Source organism: Nycticebus coucang, chromosome 9 (assembly GCF_027406575.1).
Source record: "Nycticebus coucang isolate mNycCou1 chromosome 9, mNycCou1.pri, whole genome shotgun sequence".
In the NCBI taxonomy this organism is placed as follows: domain Eukaryota; kingdom Metazoa; phylum Chordata; class Mammalia; order Primates; family Lorisidae; genus Nycticebus; species Nycticebus coucang.
In genome coordinates, this window is record NC_069788.1 from 52,956,758 (window position 1) to 52,980,124 (window position 23,367).

Here is a 23,367-nt window from a genome sequence, read left to right on the forward strand (position 1 = left end):
GAGATGGATGGAAAAAGACAAAGATAAATGGTGTAAAAACTTCACTAAACCATATCGAAAAGAAAGCATCAAAAATTAGCTCTGCTCAGAGCATCCTATTTAATCCTATACACAACCCTTACTCCAGATGTCCCCCACAAGTCATCCAGAGAAACCCCTGTAGCCTCCTCTACTCATCCAGATGCCACCAGTTTGCTCTACTTGTTCTTTTTTCCAAGTCATTTACTACCTTCTGACATTTTGAAAAATTGCACTTTAAATTCATGACATCTTTTCCAATATGAAAAAGTAATTTGCTAGAGGAGAAGGACCTTTGGTGTATTGACATTGACTAAGTGCCTAGAACAGTACCTATTCTTAGGGGTACTCATTACCATTTGTTGAGTGAATAAGTTATGTTCTTAAATTGAGGTCAAGTCTTAGAATCAAATATAGCTCCTGGCACAAATTTAACTGCGACTGTGTTCGCACCAACCTCAGCAGCCATGGGAGAGCTTGGGGCTAACTTGATCCCAACTCCCATGGAATAATTTTGGATTATTCCAAAATTAACTGCATGTTACTGAGCGTTAGACTCTTGGAATAAAGCCACATGTGGAAGAAACTTCGTGTTCATCTCCCTGCCCGTGCCATTTAAAAGTGACTTGGTAGACTCCTTCTATGAAGAATGTCAGCTCCCAGATCAGGCTAACAACTGGGCCTCACTTCCAACCAAGGAGGGTCAACAAAGGCTGGGTTGAGCTGCCTCTCTCCCCCTTCTCTTGGGCTCCCAAGCGGCTCACAAGGCGGCCACTAGGTGTCCGGTGTTTTCTTACAGTCGGCGGCCCCAGGGCGGCCACTCAATCCTCCTCTCCCGGGTGCTGTCCTCACAGATTTCTCCTGAGATGTCAAACCCCACGAACACACCTGGTCCGGGCGGTCCAACCCGCACTTGGTGGCTCTGGTGACAATCCCAACACCAAACCCCGGGCAGTTTGCCCTGCGCGGGCGCTCAGCCTCGTCCGCCTCCAGTCGCCGGAGGACGCGCCCACCAGGGGGCGCCCTTGAAGCTGAGGTACTTCTCACCCTTAACGCTAAGGGACAGGCTGAGGGAGCGCACTGGGACCTTTTCTATTTCTTATTTTTCATGTCTTGTTTGCTTGCTTGTTTATTTGGCCAGGCAACAATGTTGGTTTTAATGCATTAAGCAACTTCCAAGGGTGAGGAACTGCTGCCTCGCTGGCCTGGCGGTGGCCCTCCGGTCGGCTCTACTCAATTATTTATTAATATACATCACCTTCCCTGGGGACTCCGACACATTTTTTGTTACCCCAACTCCAGCCCATTCTAAGCACGAAGCTACCCAGACGGAAAGAAGCGGTGGCAAACGTGCCCAATTACAAAGCGGGCTTGATCTATTTTCCTTGCATAGGTCCCAGCTACATTCCTTAAAATAAACTTGCGGCTGCTGCTCCTTCCTTGCGTTCCCACTTGCACTGTTAATTTTAAGACTAACTTTTCAATCATCCTCCACTCCTGGTGTGTGTCTGGGAAATTGGGGTGGGGGTGTGGATTCTATCCTCTTTTTTGTCCTTAACACTAACATTTTCTAAACACAACAGCCGGTGAAATAGGCACACTTGTTGGATTTGTGTAGAAAGATGGCTGTGTGTGTGTATTTTTGAGGGAGATGGTGCAAAAGGAACCAGGGCTGTATCCGGGTGATGGATGGGTACGACGCTACTTTTATGTTTGAAATCCTCTCTATCAAAGTCTTCTTCAAAAAGTACCAAGATAACCGAGGACACCAAAGGCCTTGCATGTTCTAACCTCCAGGAAAAATTAAAGCGAAAAGCTTGGGGGCAAGGCGCTCTTCATCCCCAGCACCACATGCGCGTAAGCACTGCCTGTGGTAAATTGGCCCAGTATGAGAAGGAAGAGGGACGCGGGGGCGGAAACTGCATTTGATGAGCAGTATTGGGGACACAGGAATGGGGCCAAAAAACTGGGAGCTGGGAGCGGGCGTAAGACTCGGGGTAGGAGAAGAGGTGAAGGGTGTTATGAGGATGCGAATTTTACAGGTGAAAAATGAAAACAGAGATTTCCTGGAAGCTCAAGCTCGATTCTAGTTTATTCTGGATGTAGAGTTTTTGTTTAAGGGGAAATATCACGCGCTTTCTTGGAGGCTTATTTTGACTCTAAAGTACACCTACATTGCTTTCTGGAACCTAGTACAGTTCAAAATTCTCGTCCTTCGAGCCGGATTCGAACCAGCGACCTAAGGATACCCAACTTCGTACAACTACAGTCCTCCGCTCTACCAACTGAGCTATCGAAGGACAGGTACAAGGAGGTCTTTTAGAATCCATAAAATAATGTATGTCCTAATAGTTTGTGTTTTAATTATAGTCATGTTAATTTTTTTAAATATGGTTAACTTAAAAGCAGTCCTCTATTCTATAGAATAATCTGAGTAGCTGACTTTATGGGTTTATTAGACATATGTAAAGTTCATTGAATTGCATATCTAAGGCATTAGGATATTTACCTGTAGCTCAAAACAAAATCCCAACCAGGATCCCATGATAGTTATACATCATATCCTAGATATATACAGGTAGGGTGAAATCCCAGGATTATACCGGATGCCCCGCTGTTCTGCCTTATCATCTATTCCTTTCTTTCTCAAAAGTATCTGGATTTGCTTGATTAATTATGTGGTTGCCCTCACTATAAACAGCTGGCTTAAAGAGGATCTCAGGGTTGTGAACAAAGCAGTGTTCCGGGGATTTTGGTACCATTGGAATTCTCCTTTCTAAAAATTGAATGAGAAATCATTCAATTGTTCATAACTCTGCTGGTGATATTAGAAATGTTTTTTGTTTGTGTACATTTTCTTAGTTGGACAAATAATTTGGATAGTTCATATTATGTTAACATGCTTACAGTGGGGCAATTAAAATAAAACAAAAAACCTTGAATTTTTTTAAGTGGAAATATAAATATTTCTTTTTCAAAGCAAATCATCTAACATAGAGAGAGGCTTGGTGGAGATTGTTATCTGCTCAGCTTCCTTGTGCCAGACATGGATAACACGCCAAACTATCTGGCAGAAAAGATTTGAGAGAAAAATTCCAACTTTTTCTTCAAATGACAACTGCCAACGCCTCCCGTTAAGAGAATTAATAGCACATAGTTGATACTGCATTCAGTAATTAAATCCCCTCCATGAGTAACTAAGAAAATAATATCTGGTAACTTTCCTTTCAGTGCCCCTCCTAATAGAGAGCAGTCAAAGAGAAAGGATCCTAGGATATGCTCAGTTTCTTTCTGTATTCTATCTGTGCCCTGGATACCAGGTAGAAAAGCTACAGAGATGCCACAAGTGGTGGGGCTGGATTCAATGACTGTTACAGAATTGTAGTCTCTGTTGGGGTGACACCTAGAGAAACAGGAAACCCCCAGAAAGGAAACAGAAAAGACCAAGACTACTTCTATGCTTCCAGCCTTGGAGTGTCTCTCTAGCCTCAGTTTATGGCGAGGCTTAACCATAGGGTCAAATAGTAAAACTGCAGTGTGGTTAAGAGTCCACCTCAACTGTTTTAGCCTCCTAAGGTTGTGACTTGGTGCATTTGTACTGCCATATTCAAATAACTGAGGTTGGGTAATTTATAAAGAGTAGAAATTTATTGCTAATAGTTTTAGAGGCTGGGAAGGCCAAGAATAAGGCACCAACAGATTTGCTGCTTGGTGAAAGCTGCTCTCCTCTTCCCAGGTGGCACCTCGTTGCTGCATTCTTGTGTTTTAATTATAGTCATGTTAAAAAAGGCAAAAAAGATGAAAGGGCAAAAAGGGATAATCCTACTCCCTCAAGCTCCTTTTTGTTGATAGATTTTTTTTTTTTTTTTTTTTGTCTCTTTTGGCCGGGGCTGGGTTTGAACCCGCCACCTCCGGCATATGGGACCAGCGGCCCTACTCCTTGAGCCACAGGTGCCGCCCTCAAGCTCTTTTTTAAGGACAGTAATTCATCCATGAGGGCAGAGCCCTTATGACCTAATCACTTCCTAAAGTCCTCACCTCTTAATAATATCACACTGGGTCTTAGCTCCAACATAATGAGTTTTGGAGAGATACAAAATTTTGTTATAGCAGGATGCTATAACAAAATATCACAGACTTGGAGGCTTAAAACAACCAAAATATATTTTGTCACAGTTCTGGAGGCTGGAACAGCCAAAATCAAGTTGCTAACTGATTTGGTTCCTGGTGAGGATTCTCTTCCTGCTTTGTAAATGACCTCCTTGCTATGTTCTCACATGGAGAAAGTGCTACGGTGTCTTATAAGGACACTAATCTTATGGACCATTTATATTACAACCTCATTTAAACGTATCTTCTTTACTCCAACCAAGTCACTTTTGGGGTTAGGGCATTAATGTGGAATTTGTGAGGAACAGAATTCAGTCCATAGCAGTGAGTTTGGAGTTGAGAGTCAATAGTAGCAACTGGCAAAACTTCCATGTGAACTTTAAGATATTCCCGATCTTCATTTACCTCTGTGGAAACTGAGAAATTGAAAATTTTAGTATCCGATGTTACTGGAAACCAGAATTCTCAACTCATGGCAGAAAACCCAGATAAACCAGTCACTCTCAGTTTATAGTTGGCCATGACAATTTCTTTCTTTCTTTTTTTTTTTTTTTTTTTTTTTTGCCAATTTCTTTCACTACAATCTCACACCTGCACTCCTAGGGGAGTCATAGAAAATAAACAGGGGGAAAAGAATACGTGGAGGCCAAACTGACTGGGTAAATTCTAAGTACCTAAATGATGTGAAAATCAAGGCAAGGCTGATTTTGAGATGAATACAGGGTTTCTACATACACTTAGAGTACCTGAATTTCGAGCTTTCTTATCTAAGATGTGGGGGTCAGAGAAGGAAGATAGAGGGCTTTTTTCCACAGAGAGAGTTATCTACTTTTTGTCAGCCAGAATTGCAATAAAAAAGCAAAAGAGAAGAGCAAGTATTAGGGGAAGTCTAAAGGTTTTGAAAAGGCCTGCTAGGGATGCCCTGTATGGCATACAGTCATTTCTCCATTTCAATTTTGAGCATCTTTCCCTAATTTCATTGAGACTAGAAAATAGCATTAAGCCATAAGGAGGAGGTTTCTAATGATGGAATTTCAGGAAAAGAAGCAGTTAAAGGTACAGATGTTGGGTGAGGGCTTTCATGTGGCTTTCCTGAAAGTGATGGGCCTCTAGCAATGTCCAGGGGATCCTCCTCACAACAAGCTTCTGCTGAAACATACCGAGCACCTAATGCACAGTACCCTGATGCCTGGTACTTGATAGGACCCAAAGACAAAGTTGCAACTACTACATTTGTCTTTTTGCAAGGACTCTCATTCTAAGTCTGCAGCCATAAGTATATTTGCTTCTCTTGTTAATATTTACGTTAGAAAAATAGCATGAACACCTTTTATAGAAATCAGAACTGCAGAAGCCAGAATGAAGGGAGAAACTACATGCCCCTAGTGCATGCATCCCCTGGCGATGACAAAGAAAGCCAGACAAAAAGCAGATCTTAAGTGACATTCGTAGATCACAGTGACTCTGGAGAATCTGTTTCTGCAGCCAGCTGAATCAATTAGTGGAGATGTCAAGGGTGTGGAGATCATTGGTAACTATTGAGTAGGCCAAGGCCAAGCCTCATTACTTGAGAAACTTGACTTTCCCCCCTGTGTGTAATCCTCAATTTCTTTCTAGTTCCCATTTTCTATTTAGATGATTCCAGTGTTAATCTCTTCCCTAATTCTCAAGACAAGTGTTTCTTTGGATTCCCATGCCCTGGACCACCTCCACTCTCTTATCTTTCAATAGGGTTGAACAACTTAAAACAGGTTACTGGAGGTGCTGTAGGGTAGAAGTCATCCTGGTGTTGCTTGATCACCATTGAGGCACAGTCCCCCACTAATATTGTCTAACAGCCAGTGTCAATCAAAATAACAGTGAGACCTGAATTAGTTCCAGATAGCAAAGAGGGTAAAGGATGTGGAGCGGTGCTTCCAGATGAGGAATTAGCTGAAATGGTGGAGATTTTGCTCAGCATATGAGAGGTAGCAGGGTTGATCTCCGCATCCTCCAGCCTTATGTCCCTTCTCTTCGGCCCTTCTTCCCTTTGCTCTGTTATATCTTGAAACATGAGCAACTAAAAACATGCATTTATTTCATAATACAGATGATCTTTCCCTCAAGAACTGTGTGTGCCAGGTTCCCTCACTGTCCACAAAGAACCACGTACTCTGTGGTTTCCTCATGTCAGACAGTTCTTCCACAGATAGGGATGAGTTCTTTGGAATTTCTCTTACATTTTGCAGAGCTGAATGTTGGCCTCTGCATGAATTTGCAAATCTACACTTCAATCATGTATGTATTAATACAACCAAATAGATTTGTTCTCAAAATCTATTTTCCATATGTCCATATTGAGGACCACCTCAGATTTTTCTCACTATAACAAATATACTTCTATTTCTTAATGAGATAGTAGAGTAGTAGAGTAAGTAAGTTTGAGGTTTTTTTTTTTTTTTACACATTCTCTCTTCCTCTTCTAGAGCTATCTAGCTATATCTTGTGTGTATATGGGGAGGGTCTGCTGCTGTTACTTGTGTGAAAATATGGAAAAATATGGTCCAAAATGTGGGAGGGGAATTGCGGTAGAGACTCTATCTGGATTGAAATCTATTGGGTCTTGGCAAGTAAGTTTAGTTAGTTTAGGACTATTTAATAAACTTTGCGTCTAAGACCCAAAGGTTACTTAGGAAATTGGATTAATTTTCCTTTACCTCAACTAGCTTTCAAAAAGCAAGTTCATTGGAAGCTCCCAGTTTTAGGCCAGTCTCCAGCCCTTAATGGTAGTTTCCAATGACTACTCTAATTCAATAAGCCTGGGGTTCAGTGCTCTTTATTAGTTCTCCACATGATTCTGATACATATTCAAGTTTGAGAATCCTATTTGCTTAAAGAATAAGTTATGAAGCATGGGAAGGGAGACACAAGAAATTGCCAGCCACAAAATCCTCAGGTGACTCTTCCTTATTCTGACCTATAATCTTTGTGATTGAAGACTTTTTCAGAAGTATCTGGGATCATATTTTTGAGACAGAGTAGAAGTGGGATTAATATACTTTAATGAGATTGGCACAAAATTAGCAAACGTGTTTTACTGTTAAGCGAGAGATCTCTACTTTTTGAGCTAATTCCCCATGTAGGTAGGAAATTTTTTCCTTTTATATTATTTTCTACTAAAGTTATTGTTCCCTTTAGCAGTGGTTTTCAAACCTTGCAGGGCATTAAAATCACCTGGAGAACTTTTCAAAATACCAGTACCTAAGTCTTACCTCCAAAATGTGCACAGGTGATTCTGATTTCCCCCACATTTTTTCTCAGCCACTTCTGAAAACCACCACCGAGTCAAAGTTAAAAGAAGTGTGAATAAACCCCTTTGAATTTCATCGGAGCCTCAGGCATTGTGGGATTTTGGCCAGTGATTGAGCTTGCAATTGAATCTCAACTACTCAGAACTCTAGACCACTAGGAGGCGCGCGAGCCCCACCGGTTACCGGCTGGTCGGCATCATTTCCACCAGCCGCCCCTCTCCCCAGCTCGGGAACCACGGTTGTGGGGTGGAAATGTCTCTCTGGAGTCCTAGTCCAAGTGGGCTCGTCACTGATCCGTTTCATCAGGGTCCAGGGCTTCTCAGATTAAACCTTCTCAGAGGGTTGAATTATGTAAATTATGAGGTTGAAATCTTAATCGTGTGTATTAAAAATTGTTACGAAAAATAATAAAAAAAAGTAGAGACTCATTGCAAATGGAAAATAGATATAAATAAATTCTCAGGGAAGATATGTGTAACTGAATATGCTTTTTAGAGGGTGGGGACAAAAAATGATACAAAACAGTGAATTCCTTCGAGCCGGATTCGAACCAGCGACCTAAGGATGCCTGAGGTCTATCCGCTACAGTCCTCCGCTCTACCAACTGAGCTATCGAAGGATTCACACAGATTCCCTTCCCCGCTGGGGATGCCATCTCTGTGCTAGGTTGGGTGACCGTAGGCGTCTACTACCTAATTACCTGCTCTATTAACTGTCACCTCCATATCTTAGATTTGTGTAGTGACGACCATAACAAAGAGTCTTGCCTTTCTTGTATTTGATCTTGAATTTCCTGGAACTTCCCTTTCTATGTGAACAGGGACATACGTGACTGGAGAAGATCCCTGGTAAAAGAACAATTCTGTGAAGATGCAAACACTCCCAATTAACATTTTGGGAAAGGCTGCCTTCAAAATAGGATTTTGGCCTGAACAAGAGCGGGACCCCGTCTCTGCTAAAGACAGAAAAAATTAGCCGGGCGTGGGGGGCCCTCGCCTGTAGCTGGAGTCTGTCCCTCAGGAAGCTTAGGCAGGAGTATCCCTTGAGTTCAAATGAGCTAGAAGATGCCACTGCACTCTACCCAAGGCGACAAGTGAGACTGTGTCAATCACAACAACAAAAAAAGGAAAGGGAAAGGGAGAAAGGAAAACGAAAGGAAAAGAAAGGAAAGGAAAGGGAAATTGGACCACCCCCCATTCACACATCCCCTTATATATTAGGTAAAAGGAAAAGGCAAGCAGCCTTTTTTTATTACTACTTCCATATTTTGTAGGGTTTTTTTTTATTAATCTAAAGGCTGAAGAACGTTTAGCAAATACAAAAAAAAATTGTATTTGGAAGTCATTTTGAAGCTAACTCTTAATGGAATCCATTCATTTTTTAAGGTTTAAAAAATGTTTTAAAGTGATATAGACCCCTTAATACTCTCAATCTGTACCCTTCTCTAATAATTCACATTCATCTTTGTAAAATTTTGAATTCTTTATCTTCTCAATATCTTCTAATTCTCTTGTTTCTCAATCTCTACAATACTTCATTTAGATCCTGACCATCTTCCTTCTGACAGAACTTCTGCAATCATCTTCTAATTGACTCCCATTGTCCCGATTGCTCCCCTAAATTCTGCTCTCCACACAAAAGAGGGGAGCCTGAGGGTGACAAGATTGGCACCATTAAAAGCACTTCATCCCTACTGCCACCGTCCCCACGAGTCAAAGAAAATAATAAAAGTTGATTCACTAGAACCATACAGTGTAGGAGAAATGTGATTTAGGAGGTCTTGGAAGCACAAGTGCTTGTCTGTGATTTGGATTGGGGCTCGTACTTAAGTAACCTTGTGTATAACACTACACACACCCTAGGAGACAAGATCCACTCCTTCATTTCTTCAGTTTCAACATTATAGAAGACTCAGAGACGGAGAGATAGGCCTTAAGGAACCTTTGAGGGTGAGGAGAAGATGTCGGCAACAGACGGTCGATTTGGGGTGATTCTGAGGTGCGTGCGCGCGTGCCTGAGTGTGTTAGAGAACTTTGTATTGAAGATCAGGAATTACCGTGATTCTGCTATGTATAGCTAGAATTCTCTTCGATATGTTTATTTTCACAACAAAACATAACCCAATGTGAACACGAGAAAAATCAGGAAAAGTTTTGGCTTCCTTGGTGGGGAGGTGCCTTCCCCCACCCCCAACTCCCGCAGCCTTACGAGAGAGATTATTTGCAATACCAAAGTTCAGCGCCCAGGGGGCGGTGCAGGATGCCGAAGACGCCTATGTAGGTGTGGTTATGGGAGCTCAGGGCTCTTTGACTTGCTAACTGGAAAGCTGCAAGTACATTGCGGAAGAGGAAGGGGGAAGGAGGAAGTCCGCAGGCACACGAAGAAAACTTTGCCAGAGTTTCTGCGCACCGGGCATTCGTATCTCCGCGCCCAGATCGCCACGTGAGCCCTGAGCTCGGAGCCACTCGCCCTCTCTTCCATTTTCTCAACTTCTACACCCGCCTTCGTCAGGCATGCTTTCTTTCCTGGTGTGTTTGGTAGCAGTGTTCCTTCTCCCAGTGGTCGAGATCGGGAGCTGGTGTCTGGGGCATCCCGACAGCGAGTGCGATCCGCGGGCTGTTTCGGGAAAACTGATTAAGGACTCCAAGGAAGGTGCGGGGCAGGTGTACAACGCGCCCCAGGATTCACTGGACCTCGCTGGGGTCACGTGGAGGCGAGAATATGGCCAGTTTGGGTTGCTGCACCATCTCCCTAACTGCAAGTCTGGCCTATGTAACCCCGTGGGTAATGGGAAGAGAAAGTTTTGTAGTCCACGTTATGCATTCGTGTAATTATCGATCAAATAAGTGTCATTTATTTTTAAATGCGGCCCATGATAAGTGCCAGTAAGTCATACACTTCCATTTATTTGTTCTATAAATGTTTGCTGTGCACCTACAGAGGCCGAAGGAAGAGGTCCTGGGTTCTTCGCCAGCGGGTAGTCTCCTGAGGGGGAGGACGCCAGAGTACGGACCTCCAAGCGGTAGTTAACGCAGCAGCGCTGGATATCACCAGGAGAACTCAGTATAGAGACAGCTTTTGTCCTTCGGAAGTGAGTGCGGGATCAGTTTCTGTAGCATAAATTGTAAGAATAACTGTACCGCAGTACTTCATAAAAGGAAATATGTATTGAGCTAATTTATACATTGGCACTTTGGACACCATTTAAAGGTAAATAATGAATTTCGGTAGTAGAAATTACAGCAACATGACAGGTTATTGAATAGTATGTAGCCCAGCACTCTGGGAGGCCGACGCGGGTGGATTGCCTTAATTCACGAGTTCGAGACCAGCCTGAACAAGAGCGAGACCCCCCCTTCTCTAAAAATAGCCGGGCGTCTTTGGGCACCCAGCTGCTTGGGAGGCTGAGGCAAGAGAATTGCTTGAGCCCAAGAGTTTGAGGTTGCTGTAAGCTATGACGTCACGACACTCTACCGAGGGCGACAAAGTGAAACTCCATCTCAAAAAAAAATAATAATGTGTATGATGTAATGGCAAAAAACACAGCTTTGGAGCTACTTAGTTCACTTTTGATTATGTATCATTAATAGTATGATTTCTCTAACTTCCTTGTGCCTTATGCAAAATGGGGATGGTGATAATGAAGATAATACAGATCCAGAGGGGGTCGTTGTGAATATCAAATGAAATAACATTTGTAAAACATAATGCCTGGGGTGTGCTGTCTACTCTGTCACTCCCCCAGCAGGAGAACCCACACAGGATGCTTTGGAAGGCTTTCATATGAGCCTCATCTTTGGTTAAGAGTCTGAAGGTTTGAAGAATACCCTATAGAAAGCACAGGGGGTAATAATGTAATCCTTAAAACAACAGATCCTAAACATACCACAAGAGAAAGCTAACACAGAATTTCAACAATGTAAAAGATCAGATTTGGGTGAGATTAATACAGGGAAGCATCCTAGATGGGGTGGTACTCTTTAGAGAGGAATTTTGAAGAAAGCAGTTAACCAAAATCGCTTTTTACAAAAGTTAAGTAGAGACATTTTGAATAGATGCCAGGATTTTATATATATATATACATATACATATATATGTATATGTATATATATATGAGCAAGATATAAAAGTTACTTGATTTTTTTAATTTTTATTTTTTACATTGGGCTATGAACAATGATTATTCTAGACACTATGCTAAGTGGCAGGAACACACAGAAATAAAATACACTTTGTCCTCAAAAACTGTCAGAATTTATAAGCTCAAGGAATAAGTCAGGAGTCAGTTATGGAGTTAAAGGTTTTCAGCTTTCACCAGGTGTGAATCCTAGCTTTCTGGAGACTGAGGTGGATGGATCTCCTAAGCTCAAGAGTTTAAGACAAGCCTGACCAAGAGTGAGACCCCCATCTCTAAAAAAAATAGCTGAGCATTGTGGCAGAGGCCTGTAGTCCCAGCTACTGGAGATGCTGAGTCAGGAAGATAACTTGACCCCAAGAGTTTGAGGTTGCTGTGAGCTATGATGCCATTGCACTCTACCTGGGGCAACAAAGTGAGACTTGGTCTTAAAAAAAAAAAAAAAAGAAAAGAAAAGAAAGTCTGATTAAGAATGCTTGGAATTTAAGTTTATGAGACCTCTCTGATTAGTGATTTAGACCATACTATAATATAATAAAAGTGCATTCTGCTAATGTAAATATTTGTCTTTTAGAAAGAATCCTACGACTCTGAACTCTAGACTCAATCTGATCATGGGAAGTAGAAAATATGTCCTGGAAAACAGGCAAATATTGAAAATTATTAAGCAAGGCAAAACTAAATTAATCATATGTGCCAACAACTTGCCTGCTTTAAAAGTTTCTCCCCTAGGGCAGCGCCTGTGGCTCAAAGGAGTACTGTGCCAGCCCCATATGCCAGAGGTGGTGGGTTCAAACCCAGTACCGGCCAAAAACTGCAAAAAAAAAAAAAAAAAAGTTTCTCCCCTAGTATGCTATAAAGATTGTCTAACATGAGGTCTATCATAAGATGGTTAAAATATACCTTGTACATACCAACAGATACCAAAATTTATCAGAGTAAATTTTTTCTTTTTTTCCCCCCTTATTTATTTTTTATTATTTATTTATTCAATTTTTTTTTTTTTTTTTGAGACAGAGCCTCAAGCTGTCACCCTGGGTAGAGTTCTCTGGCATCACAGCTCACAGCAATCTCCAACTCCTGGGCTCAAGCGATTCTCCTGCTTTCGCCTCCCAAGTAGCTGGGACCACAGGTGCTGCCACAATGCCCAGCTATTTTTTGGTTGCAGCCATCATTGTTGTTTGGCCTCACAGGGCTGGATTAGAACCTGCCAGCTAAAGTGTATGTGGCTGGCACCTTAGCTGCTTGAGCCACAGGCACCAAGCCTTTATTATTTTATTGTTTAGGATTCTTTGAGGGTACAAAGAATTAGGTTACACTGATTGCATGTTAGATAAAATACCTCTTATAATTGTGTCCTGCCCCCAAAGAGGTGTGCCACACACCATGACCTCACAGCCCCCTCCCTTCTTCCATCTCTCTTCCCCATTCCCCCACCATGTACTAGCATCAGTTTTCCTCATATCAGAATTGAGTACATTGGATGCTTGCTTATCCATTCTTGTGATGCTTCACTAAGAATATATTTCAGTTCCATCCAAATTAATACAAAAGATGTAAAGTCACTATCCTTTTTAATGGCTGTATAGTATTCCATGGTATACATATATCACAGTATGTTAATCCATTCCTGAGATTGTGGACATTTAGGTTGTTTCTACAATTTGGTAATTGTAAATTGAGCTGCAATAAATAGTCTAGTATAAATGTACTTATGATTAAAGGATTTTTTTCCTTCTGGGTAGATGCCAAGTAATGGGATTGCAGGATCAAGTGGGAGGTCTAATTTGAGTTCTTTGAGGATTCTCCATACTGCCTTCCAAAAAGATTGTATTAGTTTGCAGTCACACCAGCAGTGTAAAAGTGTCCTCTTCTCTCTACATCCACCCCAGCATCTGCAGCTTTGAGACTTTGGATGTGGGCCATTCTCTCTCTTGGTTAGGTGATATCCAGGGTAGTTTTAATTTTGCATTTCTCTGATGATTAGGGGCAATGAGCACTTTTTTCATATGTTTGTTAGCCTTTTGTCTGTCTTCTTTAGAAAAGGTTCTATTCATGTCTCTTGCCCAGTGATATATGGGATTGTTGGGTCTTTCTTTGTTGATTAATTTGAGTTCTTTCTAGATCCTAGTTATCAGGCTTTTGTCTGATTCATAATATGCAAATATCTTTTCCCATTCTGAAGGTTGTCTGTTTGCTTTGGTTGTTGTTTCCTTAGCTTTGCAGAAGCTTTTCAGTTTAATTAAGTCCCATTTGTTTATTTTGTTGTTGTTGTTGCAATTGCCATAGAAGTCTCCTTCATAAAATCTTTCCCAGGCCGATATCTTCAAAAGTGCAAAAGTACATTTCCTTTGATCCAACACTTCTGAGGCCATTTTTCTAACTGATCTGTTTACAAATGTACAAAAATCACCTGCAGAGTGTCTTTCTTTGCCACGGTGCTTTAGAGCATAGACACCCTTAAAGGCTATCAGTACAAGAATGAGGAAGAGGGAAGAGGCTTTATGTACTGATATGGAAAAAACTTCATTGATTATATGCACTGCAGAATAGTGTGTATGTTATCTTTTCTATAAAAAGGGAGGAAATAGAGGGGACCGGTGGCTCATGCCTGTAATCCCAGCGCTGTGGGAGGCTGAGGAGGAATAATTGCTTGACCTTAGGAGTTTGAGACTTGTCTGAGTGAGAGAGAGACCCCAACTCCCCAAAAAATGAAAAACCCAGCTGGGCACTGCTGCCAGTGCCTGTAATACCAACAGCTTCCAGAGGCTGAGGCAGCAGGATGCCCACAGCCCAAGTCTGAGATTGTAGTGAGCTATGACGCCATTGCACTCTGCTCAGGGCATAGGGTGGGACTCCATCTCACCAAAAACAAAAAGAGGGGGTGGGGAATAACATATTTGTATTTACTTGTGTATATATAAAGACATTCTCGGAAGATTTATACAATATTTATAACAGTTGTTTCAGCCTACTGAACCCACTACTAGAGTCACCCCAAAGGTCATGGGAGGAGAATTCGTACAAGGGAGTACCCCAAACCATCCCAAGATGGGGCTAGTTGAGATAACAAAGAAACACTAAATACCATGGTGATCAGTCCAAAGCATTTGTGGGGGTATGGGGGACCCACCTACAGAGGGCTGCAGCAGTTGTCATACAGCAAGAGAAAGGGGTGTTCTATCTCAGTGTGTCTGCAGGGAGGGGGTCAGGATATGGAGTTTATATGAGGGTTTAAAGAATTTGGCTCAGTTTCTTCAGTATTTTGGGCAATAACCTAGATGCCTATACCAATGTCTGGGAATGTTCAAGACCCAGGTTTGGGTTCAAATCTTCTGGGGAAAAAACTATAGCTGGGTGGGTCACAAAGCAGTCATGGTATGCTGTGATTTTTAGTTAAGACACAGAAAGAAAGCCAGGAGAACTGGAGGATCCTGCAACATTGATTAGGTGTTTTTTGTTTTTTTGAGGGTAGATTTCTGTTTTATTTTTGTTATTATGCTGGGTTTTTTTTGTTTTACTTTCTGAGATTTGGGGAAAAGAATGAAATAAACTAAAGTTTTAAAATTATGCTGCATGTAGTTTTTATGAACATGATTGCATAGGTCAAGTGTGTCATGAATTAAAATGCAATATTCAGTAGTTATCTGCATATTCTGTTTAATCTGTAATTATTTAGAGTTGTGTTTATTTACCTATGACTAAACCAAAAATTGTTTTGAGAGAGCCGGTTATTTTATTTTGTTTTAAAACCACTATACCAAAAAAAAAAAACAAAAAACACCACTATACCTTGGGGAAGAAAAGTTAAAAGAATTTGTAAAAGAATATTCTAGTAAGTGTGCTGTATTTATTTACAAAGCTAATTTAATTATATGTTCTGTTAAATAATTTTTTTAAACATGAACATTTAAAAAGAGTTACAAAGCCTTAACATCTAGGATTCCTTCTTTATATCAAGAAACACAGAAGCTACAAAGTTTAGAGAAACCCCAGGGCACTGCTTGTGGGAAATGACATTTAAATAAAGAAATTAGGGCAGAGTTTCCCAGAATTTCCCAGTTCTTGGCATGCATAATGCCTTATTTTTTTCTCTAGTGTCTTAGCCCAAGAGAAATACCTAGCAATTCTGTTTATTAAAGGTAATATGATATAAAGACTATTAAAATTATGAGAAGCTATTGTTTTGTACTGAGCTTCTACACTAGACTCCAATAGACCAGACCAAACTAAAATGGAGTCACTGAGGCCAAATGCCACATAGTCAAAGTGAAGCTTTAGAAGCAAATAGATTCAAAAACAGAACTGAGCTGTATTTCCTGAAAACAGGAGATTCCAGTCTGAATCAGCATAATAAAGACATTTTCCTGGCTATACCCCTTACAAAAAAATAATCTGAAGGAAACTAATGTTAACCAATCATGATTTTATTATTATTATTATTTCTTTTTTCCTACCTTACAAAACTAGTGTTCTGCTATTGCCCCCTGGGAGCTCTCATTGTGTTTTATAGGGTGGACACAATGTCTTTTGAGATGGCTTTCTCCTTTAAACACTTTAGGCAACTGAATTATCCTAACAATCTTGTAGCTATTTGAAAAAATAATACACATGTAATGAAAAACATTAGTTTTTTTGTTCTTAAGTATCTACAGGTAATAAAAGACGTGTGTTGCACATTGTATAATTTTGCAACCTTGGAATCAGATTCAACACAATCCCCCTTACTATTCCATATTAATTTTCAGACACTACTTTTTATCATAGCAATCTCCAAAATACCTAGTTTCACAAAAGTATGTATGTCAATCAGGAGGAATGTAGCACTATCTAACATTGATATCGTACCAGGGGTCCTCAAACTACAGCCCGCAGGCCACATGCGGCAGTGTGATTGTATTTGTTCCCGTTTTGTTTTTTTACTTCGAAATAAGATATGTGCAGTGTGCATAGGAATTTGTTCATAGTTTTTTTTTTAAACTATAGTCCGGCCCTCCAACTGTCTGAGGGACAGTGAACTGACCCCTAGTTTAAAAATTTGAGGACCCCTGCAAGTATAAACTATCTGGAGATAGTCCCTGTGGTATGAGATGTTGCTATGCTTCTCTCAAAATGGCACTTCATGACATCTTCATGGCACCTCTTTGAGTTCACTACAGCATCCAGAGACACTTTGGTGCACATCAGGACATTAATGCACTTGTAGAATATTGAAGAATTATGTAGAGCAGTGCTGTCCAATAGAACCTCTTGCTATGATGGAAATGTTGAATATCTTTACTGTCAGATATGGGAGTCACTGGCCACATGTGGATGTTGAGCATTTGAAACCTGGCTAATGTGATTGAGGAGCTGAAGTTTTAGTCTTAATTTTGGTTAATTTGTAATTAAATAAGCACATGGGGCTAGTGGCTACATATTAGACATTGTAGCTGTAAAACTCAGTGTACAATCAACAATGTAGACTTCTCAATGACAGTGTCCACATCTATAAGACAGTGGAGCTAAAGAACTTCTCACTGCTCTACAGTCTCTCCAGCTTTACAAAGAGTTGATAAGGACCAGATGGTTACAGTGGCTTACAGCACGAAGAAGCTACAATTCTCACTGGCCTGGTTATTACAGCAATCACAACATTGTAAATACACACAAAATCAAAACTGGGTATTATATTCCTAGAATGTTGAGGGTTTTTTCACCTTAAAATGATTTTATAAAAGTCCTCAGAATCTAGGAGCTTGGTTCATAAATGTAACAGTAACTCAGCAGCCGGTTTAGCCTCTCTGTTCTCTAAAATGCATATTGCTTTTCTTAGATTGATTATAACTGGCTTGGCACCCATAGCACATGGTTATGGTGCCAGCCACATGCAACGAGAGTGGCAGGTTCGAACAAGCTAACCAACAGTGACAACTGCAACAAAAAGCCAGGCGTTGTGGCAGGTGCCTGTAGTCCCAGCTACTTAGGAGGCTGAGGCAAGACAATCTCTTAAGCCCAAGAGTTTGAGGTTGCTGTGAGCTGTGATGACACGACACTCTACCAACGCTGACAAAGCGAGAGACTGTCTCAAAAAAAAAAAAAAAAAGATTAATTATAACTTAATTGCTTTTTGTCATTCCCTTATTTTAGGTGATTCTGATTCTGATGTCATTCAACATATTCTAAAGCAACCAATGATAATTAAAAAGTGGAAGATGAAGGCCAGGCACAGTGGTTCACGCTAATAATCTTAGGATTTTGGGAAGCCGAGTGGGGCTGATTGCTTGAGTTCAGGAGTTCAAGACCAGCCTGAGCAAGAGTGAGACCCCCCATCTCTAGTCCCAGTTACTTGGGAGGCTGAGACCTAAGAATCACTTGAGCCTAGGAGTTTGAGGTTGCTGTGAACTATGAAGCTGCTGCACTCCACTGAGGGCAACATAGTGAGACTGTCTTAGGAAAAAAAAAGTACAAGATCAATCTTTATTAATAAACCAGTATTTTTTTTTAACAGTCTTGTGAACTTTTGTGGCATTAAAGTCTCTTTATCCAGTTCTTCCAGTCTTTCCTGTTTGATTATTGTTTCCTTCTCATTATTAATAATTCACATTTGACAAGGACTATATTTTCCAAAATGTATTTTACTAAATACTATTTTCTTGAGCATCAATAGCAATCTTCCTTGAGATTTTAATTGATGTTTGGTTAAGGAAAAATGAAAAGAACATTGACTCCTTCCTCTTTACTAGACCACCTCTAAGCAATGAAACATAAATTTCAGAACCTCAGGAGACAAATTAGTCAAGAGTTTTCCTTTATTTTATTTTCTGTCTATGACATCATTGTTACTTAATATTTCCCATACTGCATCTTGCTGTGTTTCCAGCTTTTAGTTGGTGAGAGAACTCTGCATTTTTCAGATAATGATGTCTTCTTTTTGTTAACACATATTTCCTGCCCCCTGCCAAACCTCACCAGTATTAAATAATTATCACTTTTTATTAACACATAGTACTTACCAGATCTAGAAGCTTAATTAGATTCAAGTTAGTATGGGGGGGGGCAAGAAGACTTCATAGATGATGCTTATATTTCCTATTGCAGCATCTTGAATGACCCAAATATTTTCAACTTTCATTTTAAATCACTTTTCAGACATGTTATTTAAAATCATCTTTCTATACATGACCAAATATTTATAAAAGCATATAGCAATGGGAAATGCTTTATCCTTAATAAGACTCCTGTGTGACAGGCTTCAGTAAAAGTTAATTTAATCTTCCAGATGCAGTATTAAGGAAATGGGGTAATTTTACTTTGCTACATCACAGTTTAGGCCACTTTTGCAGAAGGTTACAATCCAGTTACATGTACAGGAGATATTGTGAACTATAATTATTGAAGATGGCTAAGGTCATTCATTCCATTTTTCTCTTCATTTCACATGCAGAAAATAATAATAATGTTCTGTGCATAGGTGATTGTCCTCTTCAGCTGTTGGTGTGGAGTAACCACTCTTGAGCAGAATACTTCCTGTTTCTTTACCTGTGGCTTGGCCTCTGACAGGTTAAACCCCTGAATTCAGCCTTCTGGTTACTCAACTACCAAGTCTTTCTGAAGTACACGTGCTGCACTAACTGCTATTGATCATCTTCCCTGAACAGACTAAACTAAATTAAAATTATGCAAAGTTGTGGTCGTGTCTGCGTGTGCCTTTCTTCCAGAAACTCACCTAGGTTTAGAACTATCTTTATGCTTACATGTACTTATAGGTAGCCCCTCAAATCACTGGCCCCTGGCTTTTATTATTTTATTCAGTAAAGTATCAATCAAGTTCCTTATAATCAGAGATCCTCAAACTCTGCTTTTAGATGATCTGTTTTAAGGAAAAGTCACCAAAGGATTTTTTTCTAAGTCAATTCAATAGCATTTACTAAACATGTTATATCTATAAAAGATTATGTTAAATATCATAAAGTCAGTGCAGCTGAATCATTCAACAAATATTCAAGTGCCTTATAATGTGCCAGGCCAGTTTCTTCTGAATTTCAAAATGTCACAGTATTTTTTGGTTGTTATTTTTGTGTTGTTCACCTGCTATGGACTGAATTGTATATATGTTGAAGACTTAACCCTTAGTCTGGCTGGCTGTATTTGAAGTAATTAAGGAAGTAAGTAAGGTTAAATGAAATCAAAAGGAGCCCTGATTCAATAGGATCCTTAAGAGACTATAGCGGGCTCGCGCGCTCTCTCTCTCTCTCTGTCTCTCTCTCTCTCTCTCTCATGTAAGGACACAAGAGAACAAATGTCTACAAGTCAGGAAAAGAGCCCTACCAGAAATCAAACCAGTGGGCAACTTGATCTTGGACTTCCTATCCTTTCGAATTGTGAGAAAATAAATTATTCCTGTTTAAGCCACCTAGTCTATGGTATTTTATTATAGCAGCTCCAGCAGAAGAAGATAACGCTTCCCCCACAGCCCTGCATTCCATTCTTAGCTCCTTTAATCAAGAACTCCTTTGAAGTTTAACGAAATTGTTTTATCAAAGACATCAGGTAAGTTGGTGCTCTGAGCCATGCTCAGGGGCAGCCTTGGCCTTGGAGATTTTGTCACAAGTCCCAGGTTCAGAAATTCAATTTTTAAGTACAGTATTGCAACTCATTTTTAACAATATAGCCAAGAGGCCTTAGGAATAAAAAAATAAAATAAATTAAATTAAAAATAAAAATAAACGGTCCATTCCAAGCAACTCATAAGAGATGTTTATAAACTAGAAATCCAGTAAGTTCATTGATAATAGGACATGTGGCTTATGAAAATCAGCAATAGTTGTTCTATCTAGTGTTGCTAGACCGAAGAGTCCATCCACCTGTCACCTAAGCCACTTAACAGAGAAGTGAATGAGAGACCAATAGTTCTACTTTATTTACAGAAAAGTCAGCATTTCCAGAACAGTGAGGAAATCTCCTCAAAGTGCTGTTATGCTGTCCAGTTTTCCTTTGTTACTTTTATGTTTTTCACAGTAAAAGTATTAGTAATGTTATTAGTCATCATAGTATACATTAAACAGATTACACCTCACAAGATACAAGATTACACAATATTTCCTTATGTTAAAGTAGTTATATCTTCACAGTATTTTTACTTTAGATTAAATTTATAGTTAGTCACTACTAAGTGCATTGCCAAATTTACTTTGCACATGGGTTCTTGACTTGTACCATAGAGTCCAGTCTCCTAACTTATCTATCACAGTAGGCCTAGGAAGTGAATCAACAATCTCCAGATGTGGTATATAGCCTCATTTGGCTTCACTAGGGCCTGTCTAGCAATGCCCAATTTGTAAGCGTTATTTAGGATAACTGTGGCCATCATTACTGGGAAACACTAGTCCTTAGTACTCAGGAAAGTAAAACATTAAGCAGAGGTTTCTGGGTGAACAAAGGGAGTTTAGGTTTTGTGATAGCACAGGCCTTATTAATAGCCCACATATGATCTGACTCTATATCTTTGGTCACCAGCAGCCTCCTAAGTGGTCTCCTTATTACTATCATTGTCCCCTTGGTCTTTCTTCAACACAACATCTGGAGGTATCCTTTTAAAAAGTAAGTCAGATTCTATTACTCTTCTGCTCAGAACCTTCATGGACTTCCTATTTCACTCAGTTAAATCTGAGGTCCTTACAAACCCTGTGTGGCTCCAAATTCCCTCCACTTCACCTCTTCCCAACCCACACTTACTGCTCTAGCTACATTAACTCAGCCATTCCTATGAATGTATAAGCATGTACTGGCCTTAGGCTCTGCCTGATCCCCCCTCTGCTTAGAAACTCTTTTTGAGGCTGGGCACAGTGGCTCATTCCTGAAATCTTGGCTAGCACTTTGGGAGGCCAAGGTGAGAGGATTGTACTTCATCTCTACAAACAAATAGAAGAATTAGCCATATGCAGTGGCATGCACCTGTAGTCCCCGCATGAGCCCAGGAATTTGAGCTACAGTGAGCTGTGGCAACAATACTGTGAGACCCTGTTTCAAAAAGCAAACAAACAAACAAACAACAACAACAACAGAACTCTCCTTGAAAATATACTTGTGGCTTGTTTTGTGATTTATTTTTGCTCAAATATTACCTCCATGAGGCCCAACTTCATTGCCCTATTTATTTGATATAGCAATCTGCATTCCACCCATTCCTAGCATTTCCAATCACATTTTAACATCTCCTATGTGGTGTACTTTTGTATTTATTATTTAGTGTCTGCCTCCCTCCATAGCATGTGAGAGGCAGGGATCTTAGTATTGTTCCCTGATAAATCCCAAACACTCAAAACAATGCCTAACGCCAAGTCATCCTTAATAAACATGTGGAGTGAATAAATGGATAAATGTTTTATGTAGTTATGAAACATGTATGAATCAGAAGCTCATCCCTCTGGAATTTCCTTGAACTTGCCAGAGGAAGAGAGAATAGCAAGAAAACATATAACATCAAGTTTCTCACCTCCAACACACAGGAAGTATATTCTCAGTTAGCTAATAACTTCCACTTAGAAACATAGTGTTGATTTGCTGCGGAATTCTAGACTGAATAGGCCATCAACTTACTATATCTGCCAAAAAATAGGAAAGGACATTAAAAACAATGGTTTCTGAACCTTTGGAAATTCAGATTTAGTAAGTTTGAGATAGGGTCCAGGAATCTAAAATTTTAGAATCTCCTCAGGTGAAGATGTGTATGGTATGCTTTCTCTTCTTACAATCATAGGTATTTTGGCAAAAACAAACAAACAAACAAAAAAAAACACGTAACAATGGGCTTATGAAATATTCAGAGAAATGATAAAGGAAGGTGTGCATGGTGGAGTTTTCACAGAGGGATAAAACAATGTCTCATTAATCTCTCGATCAATTTGAGAAAGGGACTTATTTCCAAGTTCCTTCAGTAACAGCAAAATTTGCTGTTATCTGGGATAATATTGCCAAAGTCCAAAACTGATTTGACCTACTTCACAGCCAGCATGGATTTGCATGAGTGAAAAGGAACATAGTAGGAACAAAATGAACAAACATCAGTGGGTGGAAAGGGCAGATTATTTCTAGAGGGCAAATCGTTTAGAGGAGATGAGGGTAGAAATGCAGTTTGAACTCTGAAAAATAGACTTAACATATCTGGGTTTTATTTTGTAAGGAATTGAAATCTGTTGTAAGTTGGTTGGTTTTTTGCCATATGAAGGGGAGAAAGATAGGAGGTGTATTGTGTAGTTTCGATTGATAAAGAACTAAAAGGATGTATGTGGCCTCATCTCCCGTTATTCCATAGTGACATATGTTTGGGCCAGAAAATGGAGTCACGGTTCCCAAAGCTCTGCATGGACATCCTGCTTCCAAGTTTCTGCCTATCAGGTTGTTTCCTTTGCTTGGATTGTATTCTCTACCTGCAGAGTTTACCTTTTCAAACATCTCTCATCTTAAAATTTTTTTGGTGGGATTTGTGCTTCAGAATCACCTGAGGAACTTATTAAATACACAAAACCTACCATACAACTGCAGAACCTACTTTTAACAGTAAATCACTAGTTTTACAAAACCTTTATTAGGCCAGAAAAGTGCATGCCCACCAGGGAGCGCTGAAGAGTGGACTGGAATAGCTCAGTGAAGTGTGTGAACAGTAGTAGCTGCTTACGGTGATTCTCTGATTCCGTATTTCAAGAGTAATCTACTTCAAAAAATGGCTCTTTTTGACGGTAGTGAGAACCCTTGTTTTGGAGATTGCTGGGCAATAAGAATGAGTAAAGATCAAATTGATACAAAAACATTTCAAGATAAATTGAAAACACA

At 40.1% G+C, this 23,367-nt stretch overlaps 2 non-coding genes across 2 annotated transcripts; both read right to left on the reverse strand.

The window, feature by feature from the left end:
• Positions 1 to 2,229: 2,229 nt before the first annotated feature.
• Positions 2,230 to 2,318, reverse strand: TRNAY-GUA (transfer RNA tyrosine (anticodon GUA)). The gene is given in 2 exon segments: positions 2,230 to 2,265; positions 2,282 to 2,318. It is a non-coding gene; the product is annotated as a tRNA-Tyr (tRNA).
• Positions 2,319 to 7,948: 5,630 nt separating this feature from the next.
• TRNAY-GUA (transfer RNA tyrosine (anticodon GUA)) lies at positions 7,949 to 8,037 on the reverse strand. Its single transcript is given in 2 exon segments — positions 7,949 to 7,984; positions 8,001 to 8,037. It is a non-coding gene; the product is annotated as a tRNA-Tyr (tRNA).
• Between the last annotated feature and the right edge of the window lie 15,330 nt (positions 8,038 to 23,367).